This window comes from Callithrix jacchus, chromosome 9, assembly GCF_049354715.1.
Source record: "Callithrix jacchus isolate 240 chromosome 9, calJac240_pri, whole genome shotgun sequence".
Taxonomy (NCBI): Eukaryota; Metazoa; Chordata; class Mammalia; order Primates; family Cebidae; genus Callithrix; species Callithrix jacchus.
Window position 1 is genome coordinate 89,710,579 of NC_133510.1, and position 15,269 is coordinate 89,725,847.

The window sequence follows — 15,269 nt, forward strand, 5'->3', positions numbered from 1 at the left end:
CACACCCATAGTCCTAGTTGCTTGGGATGCTGAGGCAGGAGCATTGCTTGAACTCGAGAGGCAGAGGTTGCAGTGAGCCGAGATCACGCCACTGCACTCCTGCTTGGGTGACAGAGCAAGACTCCACCTCAAAAAAAAAAAAAAAAAAAAAGTTTTTCTCTTTTATAATTGAAATCTCAAATTTTAGAATGCTATAACTCACAGTCTTTCACTATGACAATTTAAGCATTAAACATATTATGCTTATGCAGAATATTAATAATCTTGGGAAAAATTAGTAAAGAAAAATAGTATGCATTTTTAAATTCCAATTATCATGTTTTGCTGTATCACTCAGAAGAAATGATATCATTTGCAAGGTCACCACAAAGCTCACTGTGACAGACTACAAGTTTTAGTATAACTCTGGCACTTGAAATTTCTATTAAATCCATTTTTTTTCCTGATAACTAAATCTGAATCCATTTTTTCCTTATTAACTGAACAGCTAATATTTGCACAGCCACTGGAACAATTGGGTAATAAATCTGATATAATCATTAAAAACATTAAAATGTAGGTAATATTCACAGGTATGACAATGATTTTGTTATGAGTATTAGTGTTATTTTGGTAGAAGTAACATATTCTTTTCTAGGAAAAGTGATTGCTATTCTAAGCAGGTCTTCCTGTTTCTCTAACCCTCATTCTCTAGCTCAACTATGGCAATTCAGTTGATTGGAGAGAGGGAAGAGGATGTGTCTCAGGGACACTTGAACAATGTATGTTTCTGCTTATGTTGATGCTAGAAGGCTTCTGGCACCGAACTGGCTGGTTTGCAGGGCTTGCAGCAACTTTACACAAATATTAATATCTTACTCATCCTAAGGATGGACTCAAAACAGGCTATAAACGGCAATAAATGTTAAAAGAAGTTCTGTGTTTTGCTGTTGGTAGAGTGTTTTGGTAAAAAGTCTCCACTTCCTGTGAATGTTCTGATGTAAAAGGGTTACAGACCACACTGAGATTGCAGAGGTCAACGAGGTTAGGAATGCTGAGTTCTGCCAATGACTTGCTGTGTGGTCTACAGGAAAGATATTTAAACTTTCAGTGTTTCCACCTTCCCATGTATGGAAAAGAACTAACAGCACTTAAATATTTCTCAGAGTGTTACAGTAATTAATTCTTCTGAAATGCTTTGAAATAAGCATCAAAGAGATTCACATATTTGCTCCAGCTTTTGATTTTATTTGTTAATGAGGAAAAACGTTCTGCATGAGAGAAAAAAATTATTGACTGAGCAATGCTAAAATTCTGTGCATTATATTAAATTAATTTTACCTCATTTCTTTAAGATCATTGCGAGAAATGGGAAGGCTTCTTTCATGTTGTCTGGATGTCCACAGTGATGGCCATAAGAATGGTGACTTCCATCCTTGTAGCCACCATCACCCTTAATTAAATATCTGGCATTACAGGTGATGTATCTTTGGGAAGTTTTCATGTTAAAATGCTTTCCTGATACCACTTAGGGTTGACAACATTATTTAACTGATTGAAATGGATTTTTCTGCTAAGATATTTTCAAAAGAAAATGACATAAAACTCATACCAGCTTTGAACATGTAGGATACTCATTGGCTTATTTAACAGTAATGTTCAGAGGTGATAGTATAAGTCAGCTTTCATCATTAGGCTATGCTATTGAGAAAAAAATCCAAAATTGTAGTGGCTTACAACAAATGTTTCTTTGTCATACATGTTACATGTCAGTATAGGGCTCTGTTCCATGTGTATACTTCATTCTGGGGTTCAGGCTAAAGGAGCTGCCCCTACCAAGGATATCCCATGGGATAAAACAAGGATATCTCATGGGAAATGTACTTGTGGAAATGGTAGAATTATATGTTGGCTTTTAAAACATCTTCTCAAAAGTCACATGCATTTTATTGACCAAAGCAAGTTTCATGACAAAGACTGATGCCAAAAGGGTGGGTGAGTATAATTCTTAGTGGGATAGGTAGTAAGTACTTTGTAGAGATAATGCACCATGCTATGCAAAATTCAGGAACAGTTTGATTTGGGCCTGGCTCTGTTTCCCTGCAAGTCTGCACCTATTCCATTTACTGGCTTTGACCTCAGATCAGCTTTCCCTGTGGTAGTAAACTGATAATCATTCCAATCCATATGTCCAGAAATCATCCACCAAAAGAAGAGAAATTCTCTTTTCTCAACCATCAGAAAAAGTTTCAGGTGTCATTTTGATTGGGCCCATTTGGGTCACATGTTCAACAAAGGAATCATCACTGTAGCCAGAGAAGCCAAACATTGATTGTTTAATGCCTGGGATTCAGATCATCCTGGGTGACTTAGACCAACAGGATACATCCTGAACCTGGAATTAAGGTCTATTCTACTCATACCATATTGTAGCAGGGGTAGAAGAAATGCGGGGAACCAATCCCAGATGGAGAATTCTCAATCCACCTTGTGATTGGTCAACTTCTGATGTCACTCCTTTGTGAGGGTCCATTGCCTTCCTTGTTATAGTGTAAGCTCTGAGATATAACTGCATGTTATTAATGAAATGTCCTCATGAATGATTAATTTAGTTCTTGAAAGGTTTCTATTGTTTAAAACCCAAAGTATTTTACTTGGTAAAGAAATACAGAATTCATGAAAAATTGCTACCTAAAATAGAATTCAATACAAATGAAATAAAATAAAATAGAGCTTGGCTGGAATCCAAATCCTCCACTTCCTAACTATGCAACTTTTAGCAGGTTATTAACTTTGTTAAGCCTATTTCACCTTACTTAAAAAGAGAATAATGGACTTACAAAGCTTTTGGCAAAAATTCTGTGAGCTAATGTATATATATATAAAGGGCTTGCCTAGTGTAGAGCAATGACTAATTAACATGACGTGTTTTATAAATTGTTAACAGTCTAGAGATGGTAGGGGTCAGAGCCTGAGGGATTAGAAAATCTCTGTGGGGATTGCAACATGTAAGCTTGAGTTTAATGTCTGAATAGAATTTCCACATGGGAAAATCTCTAAGAGACAATAGGCAAGCATCAGAGGTGTACAAGATTGTGTCCAGGAAGGGTGCAGAGGTGAGAAATCAAAAGGCATACTCAGAAAATAAGAAATAAACAAGTTAGTGCTAAGAAATAAACAAGTTAGTGCTAAGAAATCTCTCATTAACATCTCCCTCCATATTTTGTCTATTTCTTTCCTCAGGCCTGAAACAATCCTTTTACTTCAACAGCTAGGTTATCCATACTCATGACCAAGCTTCGGCTACAGCCTCCTCCTCTGTGGCACTTCTTCAGTCTCTGCATAAGGTCTACATTCATACTTTTCACAAATGACTGCTCATTCAAACAAGGCATTTTGAATACTTTTATCTATCTTGCCATGCTGCTATCCTTCTTCCTTATATGTTAATATTTCATCATTTCTAACACACTTTGGGCATGAATAAAAAAATATACACCTTTATTCAGAATGTGCATAATCATACTTTCTGCTGACTTAGGAGGAAAAAAATAACTTTCCAAATGGAATTAATTTCATTCCCACATGGGCAATTAATAATGCATACTATGTACATTATATAGACTATTCTTCATTTATGGAATGACAGAAAATTTATTTTTTTAATTAAATTTTGCTTTGTCCAAAAGTATGTGCATTATTTATTGCAGTGTGCTTGAATTTAAGAATGAAAAGAATTAAATACCCTCCATACCACAAAATTTGCTTGCTTGCTTTAACAGTTGCTGTATTTGTGATTAACATGAGCTGGAAACATTAGGGAGCCAACTAATTCTCCAGATCACTTCATCATCAAAATATCAAATGCCACACTTCGCAAATCCTTGATATAGAATATATCAGTTCAGTTGCCTACACTCCTTGTCTCTTTTTTTTCTGACCTTTCTTATAAATTTTTCATTCATCTGTTTAAAATCTATTTATCATGGTTTGCTGGTAATCTGAAAGGCTTTGCATAGTAAATGGAACATGTTGAGCTTTCAAAGTAAAAAATTGGGTCAAATTTATGAAAATAGACATCATAATCATAGATAAAAATGAGTGAAGAAAAGTAAGGGTTACATTTCCTTTATAAAAAACATTGCATTTGACATTCTAAGCCTGGATTTTGTTGTCGCTGTTCTCTGTTTGTGTGATGGTGTTTGTGCTGGAAATTTTTAACCACCATCAATATTCAGTTATGTTGCAATTGCTGTATCAGCTCGTGGAGAACAAAGAGTTTCTGGTACAACTCTGGTACGAGTCTGACAATTAAAAGAACTTTGAAAGAAGGCCCACAGAAAGCAAGGTATATGTAAATCCCATCTGTACAATGGTTAACTGCCCAGGTATTTCTGCATCCTGATAAAATATCTCTGCAATTTTTTATGCCAGAAAATATCCACTTTTTGTTCTCATGGTATCTCAGTTTCAAATAAACAAGGTTTTTCATCAGTGAGATGAGCTAGTTCTACTTGGACTATATCATAAGTCTGATGTAAAAAAGAAGAATATTCAATAATTATTTAGATCAAAATAAAAACGAGAATTATGGTAATGTGTCCAATAATCATGTAAAGTTCTGATTTGCATCATAATGACTTCAAAGTTAATTGGTTTTAATTTCATTTCAAATGTCATTACTTGGAACTACAAAGAATAAAAAGTTAAGTGATATAATAAAAATTTTGATTACTGGTCATTCTGAATGATATATGACAATATAAAGAAACTTAAAACCTTAGATATATGAAAGGGTTTGTTTATTAAGTGTAAAACTGGAAGAAATGGCCGGGTGCAGTGGCTCACACCTATAATCTCAGCACTTTGCGAGGCCCAGGCAGGTGAATCATTAGAGGTGAGGGGTTCGAGACCAACCTGACCAATATGGTGAAACACTGTCTCTACTAAAAATACAAAATTAGCCAGGCACTTGGGAGGCTGAGGCAGGAGAATCACTTGAACCTGGGAGGCGGAGGTTGCAGTGAGCCATTATTGTACCACTGCACTCCAGCCTGGGCAACACAGAGATACTCCTTCCAAAAAAAAAAAAAAAAATCTGGAAGAAAAAACAAGTTTCCTACATTCACATTTCAGAAAAAAGAAGCTGCTGCAAAATAAGTAATCATCTATAATAAGTTATGTTTGCATTTGAGAAACTAAAAATATTAAAGTATAGGAAGCACACAATATGGATTTGGGGTAAAACAGACTTTTTTAAAGGCACTTTAAAATTGCCAATATAATTTATAGAGCCATCTATAAAAATATGTCATGCCTCAATTTTCCCACAGAATGTCATCCTTATTAATGGTGCTTGAGGATACAAGTAGTTGAGTATAATATGCAGAACCCTCTAGTATAACTCCCTGCCAGCCAATCCTTCCTCTCACTCCACACATACTGTGTCATGAACTTTTTTGAAAACTAAATGAGATAATAGATACACAGTCACTTTATGAAAGGTCAGATACTAGTCAAATGTACCTTGTTTTGCCACAGAGCTGTCCACTAAGTGTCTTCTGAAGAGCAAGATGGAGTAAATTCTGCTTCCTGTCAACTCTAAATGATGATTTCAAGTACATCTGCCATTTAAAATGGAAGCACACTGTCAGTTTTACACTCAAATAGCCCTTTAGGCACGTGATCGCTTTGGTTGCCAATTTCTCAGATTTGTTTGTTTTTCCTATTGACATGGACAGCACTGCAACGTGTGTACCAGGTTTTGAAGAACTGACTTAATTACTACCTTCCAGGAAACGTGTTAATACCCATCATTTTGTTGTCACCAGCACTGAGAGCCCATTTCATTGGGCACCCTCCTACTGGAGCTATCCTTTTCACTCCTGCTTTGTGAGTGGTTGCTCTGGGAAGTTTCATGGTCACCCTATGGTGTGCGTTTCTTCCCCTTTCAACCAGTCACCTTTTACTCTGTAAGTCATCCAAGTGCTTTTCCACCCACTCACAATAACATCGTGCATCCCCCCCATCCCCACCCGCAGCCTGACATTTCACTACTCAGAGACAGCTTAATGCCATCTGCAAACTGGGAGATTCAATTTAGAGAAGTTGTGAAAATGTAAAATATAATTGATCTTAGCATATTTCCAGTAGAACCTAGCTCTTAACCCTTTTATATCTCTTGTATATTCCATGGGAAGCAGATTTTTCTCAAAGTTTATTTGGTTCTTTGTTTCTTCTTCCTATGAGTTGAATAAAAGCTATGGAAACCCTAAGTAATATAATTTTTGAAACACATTACTTGGTATCAAGCAACAAAGCTTTATACATTTTAAAATGATTTCTTTTCAAAAGTAACTTTAACATATTTAAAGTATTTTATATACCTTAACACTTTTATATACTTCAATACTTTTAAAGTACTTTATAATTAAAAGATCGTACACTGAAGAAGATGTATTGTTATATTAGAAATTGTTACATTAGGAATTGTTCTAACTCTACAACAACCAGAGAGGCCACTATTACAAAATTCACTGCTGAGGTGGTACATTAGAGATAACATTAAGTTTCTTACCCAGGTACAAACGTAGTAAGAGATGAAGCAACAATTTATATCCATGGTCTGAATACTTAAAAGTTAATTAGCAGGACTGTAAGTACAAATTTTAATTTTTTATTTTGACATATATATTTTTATTTTGGCATGTATATATTGTAAACATTCAAACAGCATGGAAGTGGATGAGATTAAAAAATGGAAAAATTTTGTTTGACACACACAAAACTTTCAGACGGTAATTTAGGTGACTGTTGAAATCAGATCAGCCTTGGCATTCAATTTATTTTTATAATTTACCATGTTATTTAGAAAATAGGACGTCCTATCTCTCAGACAAATAAGAGCGGAATCCTGTATTATGTGTGCGTGTGTGTGTGTACGCATGCACAGATGTGAGTTATTAAAAACAAAAGAACCCAGCACAGAGCTAAGACCATCTTAATCATTGACTTATGTTTTGAAGTTCAAATACAGTCCCTGTAATGGTAAGAAATGTTTTTGCATTAAGGCCTGCACAAAAATGAATTAACCTGGCAGCAAAAGTCAATATGCTGGCGGTCTACAATGTGTTAAAATTCATTATATAACACCTTTGGGTGTTTGTCTTAACAATTAATGCAGTTAAAATATTAAATTGGAATCAAGTGTCAAGGGACCTCTCAAAAAACCTTTAAAAGCTATGGTTCCGTGAAAAATAGTTTGAAAATCACCTATCAAAACATCATGTCCACATCTAAAATCCTCTTATTTAAGAAAGAACTGCAATTCTTTCTAACCTTTGTCTAACTTGTAGGTCTTCATATCAGATAGTCAGCAAGCATCAGAGAAATCAAATGTGCATGTGCCTGCACATACATGCGCACACACACACACACTTCCTTATTCCTCTAAATAATCTGTAGGCGATACAAACCCTAAACATATTGATGCATATCAAATATATTTTAATTCTTGGATTGTAGAAAAATATGGAAAATTCCTAAGCCAGTGGCTCATGATGGATGGTAGCAAAGGTCAGACTATTGAATGGAATCAATCATTTGTATAAAAGGAGAATATGATTAAAGTTGGAGATAAAGAGCACATATTAGGTAATGAGTTCAGGGTTAGTTTTTAATATTTCAATCCTTGATAATACTATCCAAGATTGTTAAACTTTTATTTTTTTCATGAATACATTTTCTTAGTATAAACAAATGCTCAAGTGGTAATGTTACCTTCAACACTTATACACATATATAATGGCTATTTTAAGGGAAGTCCAGTCTTGGAAATCATAAACTTGAATTCAATGAGAAGTAGATATTATTCTCCCTGTGGCTTGAACTCAGAACTATAAATAAGACCTTGAACTGAGCCTCTAAGTAATTTTGCCACATGATGAAGATCTGGTGAAGAAGCTGCATGATGCAGATAATATAAGAGGTATGCCAAAATATAAAAGGGAGACCAGTTTCTTTATATTTTTTAAATGTTTGTCTCACAAGAGTTGAGGGATTTAATTACCTTTTTTTGAATCCTGTTGTGTTTCTCTGGTAAGATTTAGTTCAGCTTTTATTATTCATTTCTGTGGCTGTACAGAATGAACTGCAAAACAGAAAAACACCAGGCACATAAGGAACTAATTAAACTCAGGACTCAGTTAAGACTGAAGGAAGGTCTTGGTTCTGTGCCATATGCAGAAGTAAGGGACAACATTTAATTTTGCTTTTGTGCTATTTAATATACCACATAAAGTAGCCCTTACAAATCATGGTTCTCAACTGGGTCCTCCAGCTTGCTGGTGTGTTCCGTGAAGGTCCACAGTAACCTGAAGAATAGTATGAAATACAAGTCACAGAGGGAAAAGACCGTTTTCAAAAACGTAAGTTGCACTATAGAGATGTTAACTTGAAAAAGTATGGGAATACTTTTACTTCATAACGAGGTTTGCTTTTTTCTCTAACATTGTAACGAGGTTTGTTTCTTTGTTTAGCATTACCAAGTAAACAATAGGAAGTCTGAGGAACCTCACTTTTTAAAAGTAGTCTATGAAAAAAAGGATTTGGGGTGATGCTGATAGTTTTATGTATACAGCTGATTTCACACATCACAATGTTGTTAAATGTTGAGAGAAGGAAATATAGATACACAAACCCAACAGAATGGGAAAACATTTTTGCAGTTTACCCATCTGACAAAGGGCTGATATCCAGAATTTACAAAGAACTCAAACAGATTTACAGGAAAAAAACAAACAAGCCCATTCAAAAGTGGGCAAAGGATATGAACAGACACTTTACGAAAGAAGACATATATGAGGCCAACAATCATATGAAAAAAATGCTCATCGTCACTGGTCATCAGAGAGATGCAAATCAAAACCACATTGAGATACCATCTCACGCCAGTTAGAATGGCGATCATTAAAAAATCTGGAGACAACAGATGCTGGAGAGGATGTGGAGAAAAAGGAACACTTTTACACTGTTGGTGGGAGTGTAAATTAGTACAACCATTGTGGAAGACAGTGTGGCGATTCCTCAAGGCCTTAGAAATAGAAATTCCATTTGACCCAGCAATCTCATTACTGGGTATATATCCAAAAGACTATAAATCGTTCTACTATAAGGACACATGTACACGAATGTTCATTGCAGCACTGTTTACAATAGCAAAGACCTGGAATCAACCCAAATGCCCATTGATGATAGACTGGATTGGAAAAATGTGGCACATATACACCATGGAATATTATGCAGCAATCAGAAATGATGAGTTTGTGTCGTTTGTAGGGACATGGATGAATCTGGAGAACATCATCCTCAGCAAACTGACACAAGAACAAAAAAGGAAACACCGCATATTCTCACTCATAGGCGGGTGATGAAAAATGAGAACACATGGACACAGAAAGGGGAGTACTAAACACTGGGGTCTATTGGGGGGAAAATGGGAGGGCCAGTGGGAGGGAGAGGTGGGGAGGGATAGCCTGGGGAGAAATGCCAAATGTGGGTGAAGGGGAGAAGCAAAGCAAAGCACACTGCCATGTGCGTACCCACGCAACTGTCTTGCACGCTCTGCTCATGTACCCCAAAACCTAAAATTCAATAAAAAAAAAATTCTCAAAGTCAGATGTGTTTCAGAATTCAGCATCTTTCAGATTTTAAAAAGATGGGCTAGGTGTAGTGACTCATGCCTGTAATCATGGCAGTTTGGGAGGCCTAGGCAGGAGGATTGCTTGAGGTCAAGAGTTCAAGACCAACCTGATCTTAAATTCTATCTCTACAGAAATATTTAAAAATTGTCTGGGCATGGCAGCACATGCATGTAGTCCTAGCTACTCACAGGTCTGAGGCAGGAGAATTGCTTGAGCCCAGGTATGAAGGCTGCAGTGAGCCATAATTGTATCTCTGCACTCCAGACTGGGCAATAGAGTGAGAACTCGTCTCCAAAAAAATTTTTTTTAAGTAAAAAGATGCTGCAGGATATAGGTCATTTTTTATTTAACACCTATGGCAATATTTGTGGGGAGCAGCACTTATTAAACAGATCAATACAGCAAAGTGTACAAATACTCACACAATAGAAGGAAGAGCATAAATAACCGCATTTTCATCATGTCAGGGTGTTTTGCCAACAAATCTGTTCTTAGGGCTTTCTGGATTTAAGACTTCTAGTTAAGAGATTGTGGACCGTCATTGCCTAATGGTTTTCCAAGAAGGTGTGAACATCCACATTCCCCCCTGCCCAAAATTTACAGGTAATTTCTTGGCATGTCTTAGTCTTCTTCAAACTAGTATCTAGAATGGTGCTTAACTCCTAGTGAAGAAAAGATGTTTAAATTGAATTGCTTTAGTAAAAACATCATCAAGGATAGAACCAAAATAACTTTTGGGGAGGCATATTCAGTCAACAATGACTTGGAAAAAAATTAAAAACAAAAATATGAGTTTTTTTTTTCACTCACTGCAATTTGGTTTTGGTTTGAGTAGAAGGTTAAACTAAACATAATCTGCATTTCACAAGGCATCGGGTCCCCAGGTATTTGGATGACTAAGCTCTGTTCAGTCAGTTACAGGTTTACCGGGTCCATCCAGTGTAAGAGTTAAAAAGACCAAACTAAATGTGTTAGAAGTGTTTTTTATACCTTTAGATGAGAATGCCAGGAGCTTACTGACATTCAGAATATAAGACAAGGATTCTTCTAGCCTGGAGCTTTGTGAGGTTTTAACTGTAAACATAAACCTCATCAGCTAAAACCTAATGTTTTTAAAAAGAACATTACGGATTTTTTTCCTATCACTTATCGCCGTCAAACAACAGCAATCTTTTCTAATTAGCCTTTAATGACATTTGTCTAAACAGTATCAGACTGTCTTGAAACACGACTTGGAGAGCAAGTCTTTTTCGGTCTAACACGAAACAGATTATACATCCAGAATTTTCACTCTTTACTTGCAAAAATCATTAGCTTGACCCACTCTCTTTGAATGACTCTGGAGAGATGCCCTTCTTGTCAGTTTGGGGCTACTAGCACTCTCAAACCCCAGTGGCTGCTGGGTATGTTCCTTTACAGAACCATTATCCTAGAAGTGCATTTATCATCAGCTCTGGATTTCAACAAGGCCTAATGCATTTTCTCTGAAATCAAAACTCTTGTCTTTCAAAAATTATAAATATTTAGAATAGAGAAAATGTTAATTCTGAGATGTATATGTTTTGTTTACCTTTCACTACTTATCACTCCTTTCAGACCATTTCTGTACCCTACCATTGTAGTAGTTCTAAAATAGCCATCTGCTTCATTGTGTTGGCACTTTTTCTTAGAAATCTCCTTTGGTTTCCCTTAACATAAACAAAAAAGCTTTTTGTTGTTGTTGATTATTTTTTGTTTTCTTTCCTTATCTCGCTTCATGCTCCTTCATTCCCCACCCACCCCAGGTAAACCTGTGCTTCAGTTTCACTGAACTAACTCCTTGCCTTTCTAAAAACACCACAGCCTTAATTTTGTACCTTTGTACATACTCATCTTGCTGTTTGGAATCTGTTTCACTCCTCAGTCAAACTCATATTTATCCCCCAGGCAAAAGTTCAAATGTCGTCTTTGGAGGGAAACGTTTCCCAACCTTTTCCCTCTGGGATCTTAAAACACTTTCTATATCCTTCTATACACGCTTAGTTTGTCCATGTTATGTTAAATATTCTGCTGAATTTCTACCCCTTATCTTTGTTATGGCTTCTCCAGATCATCTTATATTGACAAACACAACAAACACAGGTTCAGTGCTCTATAAAGGGTACCTTGATTACTGAAAATGAACACATTTTATGAATTAATAAGCAAATTTCTTTTGAGCAGGTTTCAGTTCGCAACATACTGTTTAATAAGGAACTCCATGGAGTCTCTTTAGAACAAATAAATATTTTTCTTTGTGAACACAATTTATGCTATGAGGCAGTGTCATGTGATTTCTGTGCAAACAGTACTATCCGTCATAATGAAAAGACGTACAGGTCTTTCTCAACAATTGTGTGCTTCACATGTACCCCAAAACCTAAAATGCAATAATAAATAAATAAATTAAAAAAAAATAAAGAAAAATCCCCTGATATGTGATGAAGAGTGATCCAAGTTCTAGGAAATGCCAGCAATTAAGGATTATGAGAATGCCAAACACTTGTGCTAAACAGATGACCTTGAACATTGCACACAATTCATAGACTATATGATGCCTTAAAAATCAGTGACAGAGAAATCAGCCAGACCCTGACTTCAAAGCGGAGCTAAGCCCGGTGTCCTTGTAGGGCACATTGAGCTTGTACAAGGAACAGAGATAGGTTTCTCTTGGCTGTTTTCTACTATCTTATGGGCAGGATGCAGGACTCCCTGGGCTGCCATCCCATTCTGCCCACTCTGTCTGCTGTCTTACAGCATGACCAAGCTGGACCAAGGCAGTCCCAGGACCAGACCACTTACCTAATCCAGACTAGAAAAAGACAAACTACTTGGTTGTATTCTCTCACAGGGTTAAGATGCAATATTCACTCTAACTTTGGTCACACAACAGCTGAGTCAAACAAAGTGTCGCAGATGAAACACATGGTTAGTCCAAGACATTTGTATTTAAGGTGGTTGACTTCGTGTCTCTCATCCTATGTTGACCATTTCTGACCACCACCTTTCTTTTTTCTCAATTTTCATTTTATCATTCTCACTTGCAACTAGGGTGGCTTATACTGAAATTGATATCCTGTAGCATGAAATCGTCTATCAAACTTCTTTTTAGAGTGGAGGGTGCTTAGCATATTTCCATTTCTCTACACGTTAGTTTATAATTTTGTTCTGCAATCTTGAAATAAAAGTTTTTATACTTTTGTCTTCTTCTGATTTTAAATAGTCCTGTTTTCTGACAAGATTTACAGTAAAAATTTAGAAATTTAGGACTCCCAGATGTCATATCTGAATATTGTACCTCATTATTAGGAGTTAGTAATTCCTAATAATAGGTCACAACAATTATTGTAGCACAATATATATTTATGCAAAAATCGCAAAGTTTTAGAACATCCCCACCCTAATTCCTAATAATTGGGTACAACATCCAGTTATTAGAAAGAGAACAAAACAGTAATTTTTACATAAATATATATTGTGCTGAATACTTAGGGAGCTTTCTCAATATAAAGATTCAAGTTTTCTTCTATCTCTGGAATATTGACTTATCGACTTGTTTGTCTTCTCTCATGGTGCCAATTCTACACTACCTTTATTACAGTGTCATTATAAAATCTACTAGTCAGGTAGTGTTATTTCTCCGGTTTTGTTATTTTTCAAAATGTTCTTGAAAATTCTAGGTCATTTGCATTTTCTATGAATGTTATAATCAGCCTTTCAATTTTTTTAAAGCCTTCTGGAATTTTTTTTTTTTTTTTTTGACAAAGTCTTGCTCTGTTGCAATCTAGGCTCTTTGCAACCTCCACTTCCCAAGTTTAAATGATTCTCCTGCCTCAGCCTCCCAAGTAGCTGGGATTACAGGCATGTGCCACCACTTGCAGCTATAATTTTTTTTATTTTTAGTAGAGATGGGGTTTTGCCACGTCGGCCAGGCTGGTTACGAACTCCTGACCTCAGGTGATCCACCCACCTCAGCCTCTCAAAGTGATGGGATTACAGGTGTGAGCCACTATGCCTGGCCACCTGTCTTTTTTAACTTTCGGTGAATCACTACTGTCTACCCCTTCTTTGAAACTTCTTTTCCCCATTTAATTCCAGGGGCAACATTTTCCTGGTTTTGCCCCCCACTCCTTTACACCAGCTATAAAAGCTAGCATAGTATTTCCTAAAATGTGCTCCAGAGAACACTACATCCTCAGGTTATTAACTGGCAAAAAAATAAATATAACAATTTAAAAAATATAACAAAAAAGACATTCAAATAAGTTTGGGCAACATAAACTCAAGATTCTTTACTGTGAAGTCATTAATATACTAATGTGTCTTATGTATTATTTTGCAGGTATATGATATACTATTATTTGGCAAATATATAATATATATATCATAATATATGGCTTTTACCAAATGTACTTGTTTTCAAAATATTTTCCATGGGGATTTTCGCAGAAATATTCAGAAATCCTTTCAAAAACGCCAAGATGGTGATATAATAACAAGTAATGGGGCATTAAAAATTGCCAGGCCACTGTGCTGCTCAGAGCAGTGAACAATACAGTCAGGATGTCTAAAGGTGACCCCAAGAAACCAAAGGACAAGATGCCTGCTTATGCCTTCTTTGTGTAGACATGCAGAGAAGAACAAAAGAAGAAAAAGCCAGAGGTCCTTGTCAATTTTGCAGAATTTTCCAAGAAATGCTCTGAGAGGTGCAAGACAATGTCCGGGAAAGAGAAATCTAAATTTCATGAAATGGCAAAGGCGAATAAAGTGCGCTATGATTGGGGAATGAAGGATTATGGACAAGCTAAGGGGTCAAGAAGAAGAAGGATCCTAATGCTCCCCAAAGGCCACCGTCTGGATTCTTCCTCTTCTGTTCAGAACTCCACCCCAAGATCAGATCCACAAACCCTGACATCCCTATCAGAGACATGGCAAAAAAGCTGGGTGAGATGTGGAATAACCTAAATGACAGCGAAAAGCAGTCTTACATCACTAAGGCGGCAAAGCTTAAAAAGTATAAGAAGGATGTTTCTGACTATAAGTCAAAAGGAAAGTTTGATGGTGCAAAGGGTCCTGCTAAAGTTGCCCAGAGAAAGGTGGAAGAGAAAGATGAAGAAGATGAGGAGGAAGAAGAGGAGGAGAAGGATGAATAAAGAAACTGTTTATCTGTCTCCTTGTGAATACTTAGAGTAGGGGAATGCCGCAATTGGCACGTCTTATTTGAGAAGTGTCTGTTTCCTTCATTAGGTTTAATTACAAAATTTGATCACAATCATATTGTAGTCTCTCAAAATGCTCTAGAGATTGTCAGTGGTTTATATGAAGTGGCCATGGGTGTCTGGAGCACCCTGAAACTGTATCAAAGTTGTACATATTTCCTTTTCATTTTTAAAATGAAAAGGCACTCTCGAGTTCTCCTCAAAAAAAAAAAAAAAATTACCATGCCTAGCAGGGGGAATCAGAGTAATTCTGTTATCTTCCCATTCTTCAGTTTCCTCATCTATTTTATTATTTTACCATGTTCCCAATTTTTTCTGTAAAATTAGATTACATTTTGTTATTCAATTTAAT

General features: G+C 36.2%; 1 pseudogene; it reads left to right on the plus strand.

Moving 5' to 3' along the window:
- The first annotated feature begins 14,261 nt into the window (after positions 1 to 14,261).
- Positions 14,262 to 14,851, plus strand: LOC108593308 (high mobility group protein B3 pseudogene; annotated as a pseudogene).
- The last annotated feature ends 418 nt before the right edge of the window (positions 14,852 to 15,269 follow it).